Source organism: Podarcis cretensis (assembly GCF_951804945.1).
Source record: "Podarcis cretensis genome assembly, chromosome: 5".
NCBI classification, from domain to species: Eukaryota; Metazoa; Chordata; class Lepidosauria; order Squamata; family Lacertidae; genus Podarcis; species Podarcis cretensis.
Window position 1 is genome coordinate 62442667 of NC_137174.1, and position 19790 is coordinate 62462456.

Consider the following 19790-nt stretch of genomic DNA (forward strand, 5'->3'; position numbering starts at 1 on the left):
GCACCTGCATGCCAGCTGGGGGAGGGATGCATCACGTGACGTGTAACGTGACGCATCATGTGATGTGCCCCCGCAATGTGGGGGGCAAGTCAGCCTTTGGTAAGAACTCTGTATATTGTTTTCTACAGCTGTTCAATGTAGGCACTACATCATGTTATTGTTGTTGTTGTTGCATGTGCATTAGACTTTCAGTTTCAGTGTGCTGCTTCCTATCATACATAGGAAGGAGTGTTTGTACATCCATCTGCGGTAACAGTATGCCTCCATTTACAGCAACCAAGTGCTTCTCTTTGCTGGTATGCTATGCAGCAACAAAACAGGCCTAAAACATTCAATGCAGTGCTGGCCTGAGTAGAGAGACATGGAATGAGTGTATAGCAGAGCTTTGCCTTTGTAGCAAGCAATGCTCTTAAGACCACAGAAGGGTCATTAACCATGAGTCTTGATGTAAGGGACTCAGAGGTAATTGATAAGCATAGCTGACAGCAAACATGGGAAGGTCAGTGGTTATGTGCACCAATTACTAGAGCTAGCTGCAGACACAGCTATGACGAGTCTCCCACACGTCAGAAACAGCAAGTGGCAGAGTGTCCTTAATGTGAGCCACTCACCCTTATTATTCAGCCAGAAAGCTATCATGACTCATATGTACAGCAACTAGCTAACCAGCCATCTAACACTTCCTTATGGACTATAGAGGGATGGCCCTTGAGTCAGAGAAGGCATGAGAGATGTCTGTCCCTCCCCAGCAACAATTCATTCCACTTTCTCCCAGAACTGTCTGCATTTTAGGGTGCATAGAACTCAATGAGACTAGCTACTAAGCAGGAACACATAAGATTGCACTCTTGATTTTTATTATTATTATTATTATTATTATTATTATTATTATTATTATTAGGTTGCATCCAGTGCTGTCATTCCACTTGCTCAATGCAACTTCCCCATTCTCTCCTCTGCCCTGCAACCGGGCAGACACCGGGGTGTCATAAAATGCTTTTACATTCAGCTAGGGATAGAATTCAGTACAGGTTTGGCATCAGTTGGTGGGGTGGGGGTGAGGTGGCATTGCTCACCCAGCTTGCCAACATGGAGGGTGCTGCTGGTAAACATGAGGGAGAGGGATTAGGTGGAGGCAGAGGAGCCAGCTCCTGGAAGCCAAGGTCACTTCGGCCCCGCCAATAAAATATTTGAGGGGGCCACCCCTCCCAAGTTGCTGGGCATTGCCATTCAAATGGTGTGTATGTGCCACAACTTGTGATCAATTATACAGGGCAGGGCCTACCTCCCCCCCCCCCATTTTATTCAAGTTGGCACCTCTGGGTGGAAGGGAGTTTGGTGTGGTGCGGGCACAGTGGTGGAGCCAATCCAATGCTCCTGCCCCTACGCCCGTACCATGCCAGCTTCCTTGACATCTTGCCCATCGCTTTCTCAGATCTCTGCTTTGGGATGCCATGTGAACAAGGGCTCCCCCTACCCTGCTCAGCCCCACCAACTGCTGCTGCTTCCTGTATAGTTCAGTAAGTATAATACTGAACTCTTAGACACATGTATAATTTATATATATTCTGGAGTCCTTACTATCCATTTTATTCTGAATTTTAAAAATACATACATGTGTGGAAATACAGGCAACCACCCCACCCCCATTTACGCGGAGGTTATGTTCCAAGACGACATGCATTTAAGTGAAATTGCGTGTGTGTATTTGAAACACCACTGAAAACGCCTGAAAACACCCTGTACCACCACCACCCCACCCCTTTTTGATGTTTTTGTGATGTTTTGGGTCACTCCCAAGTTCGAAGTGATGCGTGTGTTGGGGTCACACACATATTGAACATTTGTAAATGAGGGGTTACCTGTACTATAGTTCTGAATCCATACATTTCTAAATTCTTAAAGACTTGCTTTTTTCCATAAATAGAAAAAACAACAACATGCTCTTCTTCTCTTTTTTTTTTTTAATGCAGTGCTTAAAAAGAAACCTTATTGAGATTGACTTTCGGCAAAGGATACAAACTTCTAAAGAGAGCGATAATTGCTTTTCACCCTCCCACGTTGCAGAGCTGTCATACAAATGTTTCACCACTCAGTACCAAACTCAGTATGGGATGGGTTGAGAATTTATGCCAAATTATCATTATAACACTTTAATCCTGCAAACTGTCCCATGAACCAGAAGGGGTATCCTGTCCATTGCGGGCAATTTTGAAGTGACCACACTTTCAATTTTTAGGACACCGCTTCTGCTGCCAAGGAGGCGGCATTCCAGCATGCAGTGTTGCCATTTGTCTTCCTTGCTCCTGGGTGGAGAAGCCAAGAGAGCAGCAACTCTTGGAAGAGTGCCCCGACGCCCACCTTATTTGGTGAGAGCCAGGGAGCAGCGTCATAACTTTTATATGCCTGTTGTCTTTGTCCATGGAGTTTTCTTGGCAGGGATACTGGAGTGGCTTGCCGGTTCCTCCTCCAGGTGGATCACGTTTGGTCAAAACTCTCCACTATGACCTGTTCATCTTGGGTGCCCTGCTCGGCATAGTTCATAGCTTCTCTGAGTTCTTCAAGCCCCTTCGCCACGGCAAGGCAGTGATCCATGAAGGGGATCCCTGCCAAGAAAACTCCATGGACAAAGTATCCATGCCAGTATCCCTGCCAAGAAAACTCCATGGACAAAGACAACAGGCATATAAAAGTTATGACGCTGGAAGATGAGCCCCTCAGGTCGGAAGGCGTCCAACATGCTACTGGGGAAGAGCGGAGGGCAAGTACAAGTAGATCCAGAGCTGATGAAGCGGCTGGGCCAAAGCCGAAAGGACGCTCAGTTGCGGATATGCCTGGAAGCGAAAGGAAAGTCCAATGCTGTAAAGAAAAATATTGCATAGGAACCTGGAATGTAAGAACCATGAACATGGGTAAGTTGGAGCTGGTCAAAAATGAGATGGCATGAATAAATATTGACATCCTGGGCATCAGTGAACTAAAATGGACGGGAATGGGTGAATTCAGTTCGGATGACCATCATATCTACTACTGTGGGCAAGAAACCCGTAAAAGAAATGGAGTGGCCCTCATAGTCAACAAAAGAGTGGCAGAAGCTGTACTGGGATGCAATCTCAAAAATGATAGAATGATCTCGATACGAATCCAAGGCAGACCTTTTAACATCACAGTAATCCAAGTTTATGCACCAACTACTGGTGCTGAAGAAACTGAAATTGACCAATTCTATGAAGACTTACAACACCTTATAGAAGTGACACCAAAGAAGGATGTTCTTCTCATTATAGGGGATTGGAATGCTAAAGTAGGGAGTCAAGAGATAAAAGGAACAACTGGCAAGTTTGGCCTTGGAGATCAAAACGAAGCAGGGCAAAGGCTAATAGAGTTCTGTCAAGAGAACAAGCTGGTCATCACAAACACGCTTTTCCAACAACACAAGAGACGACTCTACACATGGACATCACCAGATGGGCAGCATCGAAATCAGATTGATTATATTCTCTGCAGCCAAAGATGGAGAAGCTCTATACAGTCAGCAAAAACAAGACCTGGAGCTGACTGTGGCTCAGATCATCAGCTTCTTATAGCAAAATTCAAGCTTAAACTGAAGAAAGTAGGAAAAACCACTGGGCCGGTAAGATACAATCTAAGTCAAATCCCTTATGAATACACAGTGGAAGTGAGGAACAGGTTTAAGGATTTAGATTTGGTGGACAGAGTGCCTGAAGAACTATGGATGGAGGCTCGTAACATTATACAGGAGGCAGCAACGAAAACCATCCCAATGAAAAGGAAATGCAAGAAAGCAAAGTGGCTGTCCAATGAGGCCTTACAAATAGCGGGGGAGAGAAGGCAAGCAAAATGCAAGGGAGATCGTGAAACATACAGGAAATTGAATGCAGATTTCCAAAGAATAGCAAGGAGAGAGAAGAAGACCTTCTTAAACAAGCAATGCAAAGAAATAGAGGAAAGCAATAGAATGGGAAGAACCAGAGATCTGTTCAAGAAAATTGGAGATATGAAAGGAACATTTCGTACAAAGATTTCCATAATAAAGGACAAAAGTGGAAAGGACCTAACAGAAGCAGAAGACATCAAGAAGAGGTGGCAAGAATACACAGAGGAATTATACCAGAAAGAAACGGATGTCTCATATACCCCAGGTAGTGTGGTTGCTGACCTTGAGCCAGACATCCTGGAGAGTGAAGTCAAATGGGCCTTAGAAAGCACTGCAAATAACAAGGCCAGTGGAAGTGATGGTATTCCAGCTGAACTATTTAAAATTTTAAAAGATGATGCTGTTAAGGTGCTACACTCAATATGCCAGCAAGTTTGGAAAACTCAGCAGTGGCCAGAAGATTGGAGAAGATCAGTCTACATCCCAATCCCAAAGAAGGGCAGTGCCAAAGAATGCTCCAACTATCGCACAATTGCACTAATTTCTCACGCTAGCAAGGTTATGCTTAAAATTCTACAAGGAAGGCTCAAGCAGTATGTGGACCGAGAACTCCCAGAAGTGCAAGCTGGATTTAGAAGAGGCAGAGGAACCAGAGACCAAATTGCAAACATGCGCTGGATTATGGAGAAAGCTAGAGAGTTCCAGAAAGACATTTACTTCTGCTTCATTGACTATGCAAAAGCCTTTGACTGTGTCGACCATGGCAAACTATGGCAAGTTCTTAAAGAAATGGGAGTGCCTGATCACCTCATCTGTCTCCTGAGAAATCTCTATGTGGGACAGTTAGAACTGGATATGGAACAACTGACTGGTTCAAAATTGGGAAAGGAGTACGACAAGGCTGCATTTTGTCTCCCTGCTTATTTAACTTATATGCAGAATTCATCATGCGAAAGGCTGGGCTGGATGAATCCCTAGCCGGAATTAAGATTGCCGGAAGAAATATCAACAACCTCAGATATGCAGATGACACAACCTTGATGGCAGAAAGTGAGGAGGAATTAAAGAACCTTTTATTGAGGGTGAAAGAGGAGAGTGCAAAATATGGTCTGAAGCTCAACATCAAAAAAACGAAGATCATTGCTACTGGTCCCATCACCTCCTGGCAAATAGAAGGGGAAGAAATGGAGGCAGTGAGAGATTTTACTTTCTTGGGCTCCATGATCACTGCAGATGGTGACAGCAGCCACGAAATTAAAAGGCGCCTGCTTCTTGGGAGAAGGGCAATGACAGGCCTAGACAGCATCTTGAGAAGTAGAGACATCACCTTGCCAACAAAGGTCCGTATAGTTAAAGCTATGGTTTTCCCAGTAGTGATGTATGGAAGTGAGAGCTGGACCATAAAGAAGGCTGATCGCCGAAGAATTGATGCTTTTGAATTATGGTGCTGGAGGAGACTCTTGAGAGTCCCATGGACTGCAAGAAGATCAAACCTCTCCATTCTGAAGGAAATCAGCCCTGAGTGCTCACTGGAAGGACAGATTGTGAAGCTGAGGCTCCAGTACTTTGGCCACCTCATGAGAAGAGAAGACTCCCTGGAGAAGACCCTGATGTTGGGAAAGATGGAGGGCACAAGGAGAAGGGGGCGACAGAGGACGAGATGGTTGGATAGTGTTTTCGAGGTTACCAGCATGAGTCTGACCAAGCTGCGGGGGGCAGTGGAGGACAGGAGTGCCTGGCGTTCTCTGGTCCATGGGGTCACGAAGAGTCGGACACGACTAAACGACTAAACAACAACAACAACAGGGAGCAGCAGCAGAAGTGAGGTGCAGTGGTTGGAGCCAGGAGGCAGCAATTCCCATTTTGCCTCAGGTGGCGAAATGGGATGGGTAATTGTGGCCAAGCTATCTAAATTCAAGTAAGGTCACAGCTGGCATAAAAGTTAAAGCTGATAAAAGGCACTTGAAGCCACAGAGAGGCTACCTAAGTCTTTAATTAATGATGGTGCAGGATAAATAAGCAGTTCCAGACTGCAAACTTGATGCTTTAGGGAGAGTCCAACCACATCTAGAACAGACTGGGCATTGTTTGGTTGATAAACCAAAAGTACCTCCATCTTGTCTGGATTGACATAAGTTTATTTATCTTCATCCAGTTTCTTGCTGTACCCAAGTACTGGTTCAGAACAGCCATTTAGTAAAGTGGTATGGAAAAGAAATAAAGATTCAGTCCAGATAGACTGCATTGTAGCTTCCATAGCCACACTTCTACAGTACATTGTCAGGAACTAGAGAGACAGAGCTCATTTTTTTTTTGCTTTATTTTGTTGCCGTTGATGAATGGAGCATCAAGCAAAGTGCTTGGGTTGTAGGAACAATCATAGCTTATAGTGGCAGAACATATGGTTCCATGTTCAATCCATGGGAAATCTCCAATCAAACTGACTTCGATAACAGAACTGGAAAAGCAAAATAGGAATGGGTTTGGTACAAGGAAACCATTTCCTTATAGGAGTCTGGATCAACTGGACTATACTTCTGATGACCCTTCCAGACTTTTGATTCTAACCAAGCCAAAGAACAAGGATTTCACTTCAGTGTCATTTAAAATCCAAGTGCAACAAACATATACTTTTGAATTCTGTACCACACTTCTCCTCTGATGTGGAGAATGTTACCATGGCAATCCAAGAACTGAGACTGGCTTGCTCTGTCACTGTTCCTTAATTGTTTATTGCATTTTAAAATAAGAGACAGCAAACAGAGGCACAAACACAGAATAATGGCAAACCTTAAAATAGCAAATCTATAAGTTTAGGCGTCATTCAAATGACCTTTCAGAAGAAGAAGATGGTGCTAAGTGAAGAATTAGCAGGCAGCTGATGTGCCATGCAAATAAAAGAGGCTCAACTCTCCCAAGAGGAGGTTCTTTTATTGCAGAAGGGAATCAAAAAAAGTAAGTGACGCAGAGGAAGGCATGGAAGGGTGGCAACAAATTACAGCAAAAGATGGGAAAGACTGGGGTTGTGTATACTGTACATTAGTGGTTAAAAATGCAGCAACATTGTTTTCCTTCACTGTGTGCTGAGATGCATTACATGTTGCTGTACACACCACACAGTGATAAAATATGGCACACAAAATATATAGGGAGAACAAAAGACTGCATCAAGGATAAGTGGTGTTTGATGTGGAGAATTCAATGGAACTCTGATAAGAGGAAATGTTGCAGCAAGAATCAAAATAAATAAGGTGGGTATCTAGCAGCAACCTTAGTCATGGTGTATGCTATTTGCTTACACACTGATCTTGTGTGTATTGCTTTTTTAATAAAAATAAAACTAAAACAAACAAACAAACAAACCTGGGCCAGTTAAGCTAACATGTATTTCCTATGAAGGAACAATGCATGAGATTTTCTAAAAGCTCCCAGGTGCACCATATTTAAATGCTTGAATCTATTCTAATGAGTCAGTTAATTATTTGCACATCTGCCCTGCAGGAAGTGGTTTTCTCACCCATGCAGTAGTGCTAGCAAATTAACTGTACCTATAACAGCATGTTGTTTGTACAGTAGTCCAGAAGGAATGAACCCCAGACAACTATTTTCTGATGTCTTTATTCATCTTGGATCCTAAATTAATGATAAGCCTTCCTGCAAAGAGTGGTAGTTGCTAGGGAGACTGCCTAGGGATATAAAGTTGGTAGGTGTAGCCATCAAAAGCAAAGGCAGTGCAAGCCATGGAATAACTGAACAACATGCAAATCACTGCAGAAATAAACACAGAGCAAGCAGGTTGATGCCTTTACAAGATCAAATGACTCTCAAAATGCCATTAGTGGGCTGCTCAGTTAAAACTCATTCCAGCCTTGAAAAACAAATTCATGACTTTACTTTTATTCTGACCAGTTTTTTGCTTAAGTGTTCAACATTCAGTATTATAGCCTGTTATTCCCCTACACTTTTAACAGCACAATTCTAGACATGTCCGCCCAATTGAGTTAACCGCAAGGAAAGTGGATGTAGGATTGGAGCCTAAACATATTTTTTAACACTTATCTCAGTATTTTTTACAACAGTTTTGTTAGGCAGAGGAAGCTAAGAAGCAGAGATGCACCGGAGGCCATTGATTAGCATCATCCCAGGTAGGGAAAGCATAGCATAACAAAATGAATCATCTTACATTTTTGTGCGGGATTATTATTTGAATGCAAATATTAAAATATATTCACTTTATATTTGTTGTAGCACTGAGAACAAGAAGGGGACAAGGACTTCTAGACAGGGGGAGATGGCAACTTTTGAGAATCCTAACAAGATAGACAAGTCAAGTACAGGAAGAAGAAAGGCTGTGGTAAAAGGCCAATCTGCATCTTCCTAACTCTGATGCATAAACTATGCATCATAGTGTGTTCCTTTGTGTCACAGCTGATGCAATTCTCTGTTTTGCACAAATTGGTCCCTTAGTGACAGATTACATTCAACCTTTGCCCCATAAGCCTGCTGAGTACATGAACCCAGAAAAAAGGCTTCATTCCCTTTGTAATTCAGAGGGCTGAAAATCATGTCCATACACAGCTAACAATGGGCATTTCATTTTTAAGAGAAATTTTTTAAACCAACAAAGCAGACAACGCCCCATCTCTTCATCAGAGGTTTTACAGCCAACGTCTCAAGACTCATATGTCTTTGTCTGTTGTGGCAGCCTCTTGAGATTCCACCTAGCCCTGCTCTACTTTAAGCAGGTCTATGGCAAATACACAAGCCTTTGCTATTAAATAATGCAGGGAGCTTTGTGAATTTGCTTACACTTTTCTGATTTTGTGCACTGAATTCCATATATGCCAACTGTTTTATTGTGTAATGAATTTTTGCTTGTTCTGAGTCTTTTGTTCTCTTTCATTAATGACCCTCCCCTGCCCTGCCCCCTAAAAATCAAGTGCTGCGGGGAAATATTTACAATTTTACAAGCCTTTATTGTTTTCTATTTTAGCTGAATTTTCTTCCTAAGCTAAAAAAAGCACCAAAACTGTTTAAGCTCTCCCTCTAGAACAGAGGATTACCAGTCTCCCTGGTTGCATTAGTTGCCCTCTGTTGCTCCTTCTCCAACTATACTATATCGTTTTAAAGATAGGATGAGAGAAACTGAATACTGTGACTGAAAGAACACTACAGCTAGTTCCTTGTTAAAGCCATGCTAATGGAGGCAGCAGCAAGGGTAGTACTAGCCCAAAAGTGGAAACAGCAGGAAATACCAACGGTGGAGGAGTGGAGATTTAAGCTGTTGGACTACGCAGAGCTGGATAAATTAACAGGGAAAATTAGGTATGTAAGAGACCAAGTGTTCATCAAGGATTGAGGAAAGTACGTGGATTATCTGGAATGTATTAGTGAGGGACAAACAACGCTAAAGGGATTCAGAGACGCACTGTGAAAGACTAAGAGTTATTGTTTAAAGCAAATAGACTAAGAGTTATTGTTTAAAGACTAAGAGTTATTGTTTAAAGCAAATAGGAGACAGAGATAGGTTTAACGACAATATAAGCAGAGAAACGTGTGAACTTGATTACTGCTTCGAAAGATTTATGGACAAGCTGAAGGAAGTCCTGAAAGGGATGGATATGTAATAATGTCAGTGGGTAAATCATAAGTTTATGTATTTCTTATTCACTTTTTTTTTTGTAAATCTTTTTTTTTTTTTACTTTTTGTATACTGATTTTTCTATATGTGTTAGTTTTTACTTTCTTTTGTGGAATCAATTAATAAAAAGAATGATGAAGAAAAATAATAATAATAATAATAATAATATATTGCCCTTCATCTCAAGATCTCAGGGGGGGGTCACAGTTAAAATAAAAGCAATACAATAAACCCCCTCCCACAAACAAATTTAAAAGGATATTCATCAGCCTTATAAAACAAAAAAATACAAATTAACATACAACACTTAAGTACAATTTAAAACAACTCCACCCTGCTAAATAAACAACACCCAGCCAAGTTAAAAGCCCATCCCCATTAAAACCATAATTTTAGCACAAGGGGGCTGGTACTTGGTCCGCACCCTCATTCCACCCTTGAAGCACCTCCCCCAAAGAGATGACCCCCCTTTGGTGTCTCCCCTTCAGGGGCGGCCTCTCTGGGGGCAGGGGTGACCCCCCAAGACAGGCAGGCTTTATAGAGCTGTTCCAGCAACTGGTGCACACCTAGCTGGGGCAGCAGGTGTTTCAAATGCCTGCCAAGGGTACTGGTCCCTGCCCTACCCACACAGTTTCATCAAACACCAGCTCTCCATGCTTTTTTAAAAAAACCAAACAAAGAGATGAGCTTCAAAACCTTATTGTGGTGTGGCACATGGGTTTGCAGTTCAAAGGGGTGAGGAATCAAGAACTCACCAGGGAATGCCCAAACCCATGGGTGGTAAAGTAGCAAGTTGAATCTCAGCCTTTTATTTGGATTTGAGCCTCAACTGTGAATGTGAATTATATAATGGAATAATGATCTTCAGTGTTTTGTTTTCAGTGCCTTCTATAATCATTTTCTTTTTAAAAAATATAAACTGGGCATTTGCCCCAACAAAGCTCAGAAGATAAGAGCTGGTATCTTTCCAAAGATTCATTTGAGCATCTGAATCACTGTACAGCTGAAGTTGAAAGACCACATACACAAAAAGGAGCACATGCACAGGATATTAGTATGAAGAAATCAAGAGAAGACGAACAGGACAAATTCAGAAATAGTCTCTGATTTATAATATTCCCAGAAATACCATTAAGGGTCTCAGCTGTTCTCCACAAAGCAGCCAGCAGTTCTGCTTGATTGAAGCAGTGGGAAACAGTACATTCATACAACAAATCAGCTAATTACCAAAATGTCAGCAATTGCGTGCTTTATGCAGATGGTCTCCAGCAGAGCTTCCCAGAGAGCTATTTCAAGATAGCCCATAACTCAGGGCTAACATAAAGCAAAAGACACACGCTTCTATATGCCAGTACCAAACAGCATATTTAAGCCGCAACAGTATCACTCCCCCTAATAGCGAAGTCAAATGGTGGGTACCAACAGGATTGTAGCAAAAATAGAATTCTTGGAAAACAAAATGGAGTATTAGCATACTTGGGGAAACCTCAAGGTTTGCCAAAATACAATTTATTTTAATGAAAGGGCTGAAAAATCTGAAATAAGCCGATGAGTACAAAGTATGCTCAGGATTTAGATTCTACATTATAGAGTGTCTGTTGGAAAAGAAAAATGGGAAATCAGGGGTGAGGAGTGGAATGTCATTCTTGGTGGGAACTACTAACTGGCCAATTGTTTCTATAAGCTAGAATAGCCCCAGTAATTAAGACCCATTGTCTCTGGATAGATTCTATAAGATTTGAAAAGGATATCCAGGTGATAGTTACTTAAGGGTAGGATATAAATGAGGGCTATTCCTTATTTGTATAAATGTATATATAATAAAAGGGGAAGGCTGTTGTCATACAACAGTTTGCTTTGTCACCAACAGGCAGTGCTGTGAACTACAGCATGATAGCAGCCTTCAGAAAATTGCTAGGGAGGATAAGAAGGGCAGTGAAGTGTGAGACAGAGGAGGGCAGCACAGGTGAGCCATGGAAGAACAATTGTAGGGGAAAGGGGAGTCGTTTAGCAAGCTCTAAGGGGAGGTTTGGTTATCTCTAAGGAAAAGGGTGGGTTTGGCAAAGTGTATGGGAAGGAGGTTGGTGGGGGTGAGGATAGGTGAGGTTGGCAAGAGGAGTGAAGTGAGCAGGGGCCCAGCCTCTAGTATTTATATCATTTGTGTAGAAAGGGGAAATGCAGCAGGTGCCATTTTCCTCACATTTGTGTGACAAGTGGTGGTTGTCAAATTCTCTCTCTCTCTCTCTCTCTCTCTCTCTCACACACACACACACACACACACACACACTACATCCATAAGGCACAGGGTCCCTGTCTTCCTTTGCATCTGTTCACCCTACTTAGAGGTAGCATCTAGATGTCTTTGGCAGTGTGCTGCTTATTGGCCTGTGTCCTGTTACAAACCTCTTTCAAGTCTTGAAGCAAATCCAGCACAGCTCACTAGTAATCAAAAGCTGCTTCCTTCTCCGGTTGTTGTTGTAAATGGCACTCTCACAAACCACCCATTGAAATAGAGTGTTTTTTTAGCATCTCTTCAAAAGCTAAATCATTAAACGATGGAGGGGGTACCAGCATGTTTAGTATTTAAGCACATTGGAGAGCTTTAGTGAAGCAGATCCTAAATTAATGTGGATTATTTTGTGATCTCTTATTTTAAAAATGTAGCCTTATATTGACATTTTTCTCCAAGTAATATAAAGAGGAAGTGAGACAGCCAAGTGAGCAGAGCCTCATTTTCCCACTTGGCTGTGTGCTCAGCTGTGCCCTTTGTTACTGAGCAGCATCACCCAATATTTAAGATATGAAGCCACTAGGATAGTATCTCATAGAGACTGGCAAACAAGAAAATGTTACAGCTGTTGAAAGACGCTTAGGCATGTTCTCTGCAGCAAATCTACACATTCAAGAAAATAACAGGTGGATACAAACTAATGAACAGCTAATATAGAGACCCCTTCTAAAATTGGTGACAAGCCTATCATATATTTGCTCCCACTTTATTAGAATGACATTTTGCAACATGCAGTTATCTGGTAGCTGCAGTCTTTGATGCTGCTACAGTCACATGCTGGTAGAACCCCCTAAATAATGAAATGCTAAATGAATGTGGATTGTTTTGAGGATGTTAAAAACCAAATTTGAAAAGTATAGATTAGGGATAAGGATTTTATAACGTCCCTTCCCCCAAAGGAGCCCAGGGCAGCAATAAATAAGAGAGATAAAACTCTCTCTCTCTCTCTCTCTCTCTCTCTCTCTCTCTCTCTCCATATTTAAAAGACTGAGAAAAGCCTCAGTTTCACAAGTGTTTGATGGATGCAATAATGGAATACTGATTGGTATAGTTTTTGCAAAATATGCTGGGATTTAAGATATGTAAAATGAATCATGGGAAGAGAAGAAGGGAAGTCATTGATATCTAAAGGATGTAAAATGACTATTTGAAATTGTAAAACAGAAAATTTAATAATAATTTAGAGAGAGAGAGAGAGAGAGAGAGAGAGAGAGAGAGGTCTCAGCTTCAAAGCAGCTCCCTGTGAAAGGTCAAAGTTTGGCACCCCCGCACCTCTCGCCTTTCGTTTTGCTCAGTTCACTATGTCATAGTTGCGACACCCTGTGGCACCCAGTGCGATGGAACCAGTCATGCTGCTTTAAATCTGCCTCTGTTTAAAAGTTTTATTGAAAGAGAAATCTATCTTCAGAAATGGCACCTATCTAATATCCAAGGGCAGGGAATTTCAAAGAGCAGGTGGCACAACACTAAAGGCCCAATTCCTACGTTGTATAGAATGGTGATAACTGTAGGAGGCTCTCACCTGAAGAGCACAGTCATCAATGGAACAAGTCCCATTATTCTTGACCATTGGCCATACTGACGGTAGTGGAACCCAACAACATCTGTTGGACCCTAGGTTCCCCATCTCCAACATAGAAACAGGTATTTAGAGTCAAGAAATTGAAAACACCAAGTGGTAAACAATCTTCCACTTACCAATGTGATGCATATATTCCATGAACTATCAAACCAGGCCAGTGATGTGGAAAAGGACATAATTGTTCTTGTTCTGAATTTCTTTAAAAGTTTATCTACCTGTGTAGTCTATTTGAATTCTTGTATATTTCAGATTGATGGATATTTGTGACATTGGACCATCACATAGCTACGTTTTTCTTATTTGAGAAAAATATATTTTTAAAGGCTTCTGGCATGCACATTTTAAGACAGATGCACATATACTTTGGAAGTCAAGTATAATTCCCCAAACTACCACACATACCCCAAAATACCACATACTCTGCCCAGATTCATGCTAATACCCTTGTTGCAAACCTGCATACATCTAACTCTGGTTTGTTGTTCTTTTCTTTCCAGTAGCTATAAATGCTGCAATACGTGTTTTAAGGAAAGATAGCAGTGGCTGATTTGGTGGGGGTCTGTAAATTAAATGTTCTTTTCACTCTGAGAGTAGAAGCACAAAGCACAAAGTGTATCTGATAAAAATCACAACGTATAACTGGCTTAGCGCTGCACATATTGTGACAAATTTGCTGTCCAGTGACTATGAATGGATGTGCTTTTGCCTTCAAGTAACTATAAATCGGAGTACAGAAATTTTGTTTTTGTTTTTTTAATGTATTTTTTATTAAAGATTTATTGGTTTACAAAAGTATGTGCAATGTCTCTTTTTTCAAGTTACATTTTCTACATGTCAGTTTCATTTGCTGAGACATTAGTGTTACATTAGGAAGAAAAGGGGGGAAGTGGTGGAAAGGGCCATGATGGGTGGGAGTGGGGTCAGGTGGCTATATTTGTATTTTACTTAATATATGCATGGGGTTTTGTGTCAGCATCGTTTGTGCAGGTTCTCTTTGCTATTCGCTTGTGTTTCTTTGTTGTTGAGAGAAGTTGGGGTTGGCCTAGGCCAGGGGTCTGCAACCTGCGGCTCCGGAGCCGCATGTGGCTCTTTTACACCTTTGCCACGGCTCCGGTGCAGATACTAGCGAGGGCAGGAGGCGCATTGTGCGCCCCGACACTCCCCACTGTGGCGGGCGCTGTACTGGCTGTGACGTCGCATGGGGGCGGTGCGTGCGTTAGTCACGCACCGTCCCGACGTCACCTTCCCGCCCGCCCACCCGCTACATTGTAAGGGGCATGTACGCTGGTCACTGCATTGAAAGGGGGCATGTACGCTGATCACTGTTTTGAAGGGGAGTGAAGAACACACACACAAAAAAGGTAACTTGTTAATTTAACGTTTATTTCTATGAGGAGGAGTAATTCTGAGGGGTCAAACAAAGAAATAATAAAAAAGTGACAAAAAAGTTATTTTTTTAATGACGAGTTTTGCAGCTCCCAGTTTTTCTTCCTTCGGAAACGGGTCCAAGTGGCTCTTTTTGTCTTAAAGGTTGCAGACCCCTGGCCTAGGCTGTGGTTGCTTGTTTGTGATTGGCTGTGGTGAACTTTGTTTTCATGTGTGATAGGGGTGGGTGGGTGTTTTTGAATCAGGTTAGCCATATTGATTTATATGCTGTTGGTGGATTCTTCTTGTTGTCTTTTTGGGCTGTGTATGTGATAAAGGGGAGCCATGCCAGGGTGAAGGCATCTTCCTCTATTTGTCCCCATGTCAGTTTTAGTTGATTGGTTAATTTTTCTAGTAAGGCTGTTTCCCATACTATTTTGGTACAGGTCTCTCCAGGGTCTGGTTAAGATGTTTCTGGCTGCTGAGAGTAGGTGAGTTATGAGTTCTTTGTGATGTGAGTGGGCATTATTGTCTTGGAAGATGTTTAGTAGGGCCAGTTATAGGGTGATTTCTAATACTTGCTTAGTTATTTTACATTTGATAGAAACATTTTAAGGTGTCTTAGTGGCTACAGATGGTCTCCTAAATGGATAATTCACCTGCAGGATTGGATCTGGCAGACTGTGAGAAAGAGAGGGTGGTATGTAACTAAAAAGTGCACTAACACAAGGATTAGCACTAGTGCAGCAGGATTGTCTCCCCCCTCCCCATGCATGCCCTATTCCATCCTCATATTTGCTCCCCAAAACAGATTGGGGGGTGGGTGGGAGGGAGGAAAGAGGAGGAAATTATTCTGCTGCACAAACTGAACATTTGTCTTAGCACACATTGCATACAACCCTGGGTAATTTTGAAAACACAGAACCAACTCAGGCATGGTGGGACCTTTATTTATATGTCCACCTCATTCACATACAAAGTGGAGTGGTGGTAGAAGATCTTAGTTTCACAATAAAAGGAGTGTGGGTAGAGAAATGCTGAACCAACTCCCATCCCGCACCTAACCTCCCCTTCAGTCCGACACTCCAGCCATTTTTCTCTGCTCAGTTAGAGGCAGAATTGAGAAAAGTAGCTGGAGCAACCAACTGCAAGAATGCTAATGTGCCTCTGGAAGTAAAGCAATGCTCCTTTTTTTCCTCTCAGGGAAGGAACAGCATGCACCAGAAAGAGACTGCCCCATGTGTGGCTCTTAAAAGGAAAAAACAAAAACAAAAGATGGACTGGGGGATGAAGGAAATAAAGACTGATTCTTGAAGCTGTTTGAAAAGGCTGAATTGTGGTGTCCATTCCTGAAGTAACAGAGAAGAGTGAAGTTGCAGGGACACTGTGGTTGGTTGATGCGCTCTAGGGAGGGTGATTGTTCAATAGAAACAAAAGTGTGATGCTGGGAACCAACATTCTGCATCTGGAGCCAAGAGGCAGAGCAACAGGAATGCAAAAGTATTTACACTTTCCTTTTACTAGTTGAACCAGACCATGGAAATAACATTTGGAAGCAGTGCTTTTTTCTAGAAAAATAGGTGCCAGTACACACCCTGAAGTTGTTACAGTAGCAGTCAGATGGACAGGGTATGTATGTATGAATAAATAAATAAATAAATAAATAAATAGTAGTAATAGTAAGTACCACACTTTTTAACAACAACAAAAAGGTGCCGGTACTGCATACCTTTGAGTACCTCCTGGGGAGCACCGCTTGGAAGAAACTGTGGCTGTGAAGTATCCCACTTATTTGATGGATTTAAAGGGGCAGAACTAATTTCTGGATTGTTGTGACCTAGTCGCTCTATCCACAGTATCAAAAGAAAATACTTGTGGTCTGTGCTAGTGTGAGCCAACAACAATATTGGTCGGCTCCTTTTCCTGCTCACTGTGAAGAACACCTAGAATTCTGCTCACTACAGCAGTTGGGGAAGTTGGTAGGTGGAAAGACCAAAGGAGGAGCTCAGATAGGGGGAGAAATCACAGTTGCCACATGTGCAGCTCAATCAGAAGTTTTTAAAAAGGCAAAGCAAATATCTGGATTGTCATGAGACAACCAAAACTGCATGTTCAGAGACATGAAATGGACTCTGCATGTAAACAAATACAACAACAGTACAAAAGGAATTTGTGATGGGTTTGCATAAAGAAAGCAAGGGTTCCTTCTGCTGGGACAGGAACCTTGTGGTGTCATTCTGGAAGACGTTGCCTGCAAGACTTAGGTATTCCACAAAATACATGAAGATCCCCAAGTGGAGTCTACTTGAAACTCACCAACATGGGACAACAGTTTCTTCCATTTCCAGTAGGATTATTTTGAGTGCCATAGACCTTTCTCTGTTATGGCCCATACTCAGTTACATCTCAGCTTAAAAACTTTGTAAATAACACTTTAGGGGATGGCAGCTCAAGTGCCCACTTGCCTATAGATGTGCACTCTTCACCACTTCTATGCATGTCCACTTTATGCTCAAGTTAAGCCATCAGTACACCAAGCCCCAACTCTTCAATGACATTTTCTGTCCCCATCCGTGTTTCTTTATTTGCCTTCCTCAATAAAAAAATAAGAGGATTGAGCAATGTGTGACATTAAATCTGTTGTTTGTAAATATGTCAATGTTTGTTTGTTTAAAGTAGAACTGAAGTAGTGTCTGGGTGAAGAATCACAGCGCATGGGGATGCTTAACCTTTCTCCCACCCACAGGGAAGGGCAAGTTAGCCCTTCCATTCCCTGGCATGTTCCTGGGGGAAAACTGTCTCACCTCTGTGCTGAAAACAGCAAAGGGGAAAAATCTCTCATTGATTCCAATTAACTCTGGGGTTGCAGCGCTCATCTCATTTTATTGGCCGAGGGAGCTGGCGTACAGCTTCTGGGTCATGTGGCCAACATGACGAAGCTGCTTCTGGAGAACCAGAGCAGCGCACGAAAACGCCATTTACCTTCCCACCGGAGCGGTAATATAATAATAACAATTTATTATTTATACCCCACCCATCTGGCTGAGTTTCCCCAGCCACCTATTTATCTACTTGCACTTTGATGTGCTTTCGAACTGCTAGGTTGGCAGGAGCAGGGACCGAGCAACGGGAGCTCACCCCATCGTGGGGATTCGAACCACCGACCTTCTGATTGGCAAGCCCTAGGCTCTGTGGTTTAACCCACAGCGCCACCTGCGTCCCCCCAATTAAGTGTAGTTTGTTTCTTACCCCTATTTGTAGCATGGGGATATTTTTTTTCCAGGGTCCTGGTGGTGGAGGAAAATATTAATCCTCTCCCCTCAGCATGCTGTTGTCCTAATCTTGATCAGACTTCCTGCACTTGTTTTGTTTTGTTTTTGTCCTGGCACTTTCCCTTGGAAAACCCTCGTTTTCCCACTGAATTGGAGCAAATGGCAATCTGCAGAAAATCTGATTGTCATTTGCCCTGATTCAGTGGTTAAATATGGCTTTTCCCAGGGAAAGCACCGCGGGGTGGGAGTGGAATATTCTTGTAGCTTTAAAGCGTTGACCTGTGCCTCAAAACATGACACAAAAGAAATCTGGGTGAGCCCTTGGTGGGTGTACACACACACACACACACACACACACACACACCTTGAGGCATTTGACATCAAGTGTTGTTAGGCCTGAAGCAAACAGAACTGCTGAGCTGTTTGGAGTCCTTCAATTCAGTGAGACTCAAAAAGGAAAAAAAGGAAAAAGAACCAGCATTCATGTCCAGCTGAGGGGATTAGCTACTCATTTTGCTGCTTTGGTCTTCAATCGCTGCTTTTGTCTTCTGGGCAATAGAAACCTCACTGTCAGCAGGTCTCTGGGTCATTGGCTCTGGGGTCACTGTAGGCTTCTATTAGCATGGAAACACCAACAGCACCAGCACTGTTCAGAAAATAAGATATGCCCTTAAGAGGCTCATTGGGAGGGCAAGAGCCTCGCATCTCCCCAGTTCCTTCCTACTTGCTGTTTTATATTTGAATGTCTGTAAGAGCAGAACAGCGCATCACAAATAAAACACAGGGCTCCTATTTCTCATGTTTTCCTCATAAGGCAAACGCAGGTGTAAGGGGGCACCTCTGGGGAGAACTGGAAAGGGATCAAAGTCTTAGTCAAGGTCATTGCTAGGCACTTAAAATACTCAGGGTGCAGGCCCATGACACAAATCTACATATACTTTATATGTAAAGATGCACATTTTCAACCAGCTTTCAGGGAGAATTCATTAAGGGCACGTTAATTAAGGTGGTGGGTGAAGTCTCACTGGTATTGTGTATTGCAGTATACCCAGCTGCCCTGCTAACAAAGCTTTTTTTTTTTTTAATCAAAAACGTTTTTAGAAGTAAAAAAGGGCAGGAGTTGCTGGCCTTGGTGAAGAAGACCCACCACTCAGATCCCATGGGTAACACCTCCCAAACAATGCCTTTCCACCACCAAGCCACTTTTGCCGGCTGTTTGGTTCCAGATCTACATTTGTAAGATAAATGCAACTCCAGAACCATGGTGAAGATAAAGTGATTTAGGCTGCAATCCTAACCTCACTTACCTCAGACAAAACCCCATTGGATTCAATAGACAGAAGTAGTTATGTGTATGTGTGAAATAGCTGGTGGAGGTGGGGGGAAGTCTTCTCCAGGTCCTTCGCTTTCTACAAGTGTTGATCCCCAGCCCTCTCCCCTTTAATTCCCATGTAGGCAGCTCATGCAACTTAGCAATGCCCTCTAGGAGTACAAAGGAAAAGTTTTCCCCTTGGCAGCTTCAAGAATTCTGTGGAGGGAACATATGGGCTAGAGCCATGGTAAAGACTCAAAACATTAGACTGTCCCATGTGCCATGACCCTGAAATAAACCCCACCCCAGCTGCTTTTTCAGAAATAAATATTAATTTGGGAGTTATGACTACAGCATTTATGCAGTAAAGAGTAATTTTTTAAAAAAGTATTTTTATCCACAAAGAATTGGTATCACCCTATCAGGCCAT

The 19790-nt window shown here is 42.4% G+C and overlaps 1 protein-coding gene across 22 annotated transcripts in view; it reads right to left on the reverse strand.

Moving 5' to 3' along the window:
• Nucleotides 1-19790, reverse strand: part of KIF1A (kinesin family member 1A) — a 130431-nt gene that overhangs the window by 89160 nt on the left and 21481 nt on the right. The window lies entirely within an intron of this gene.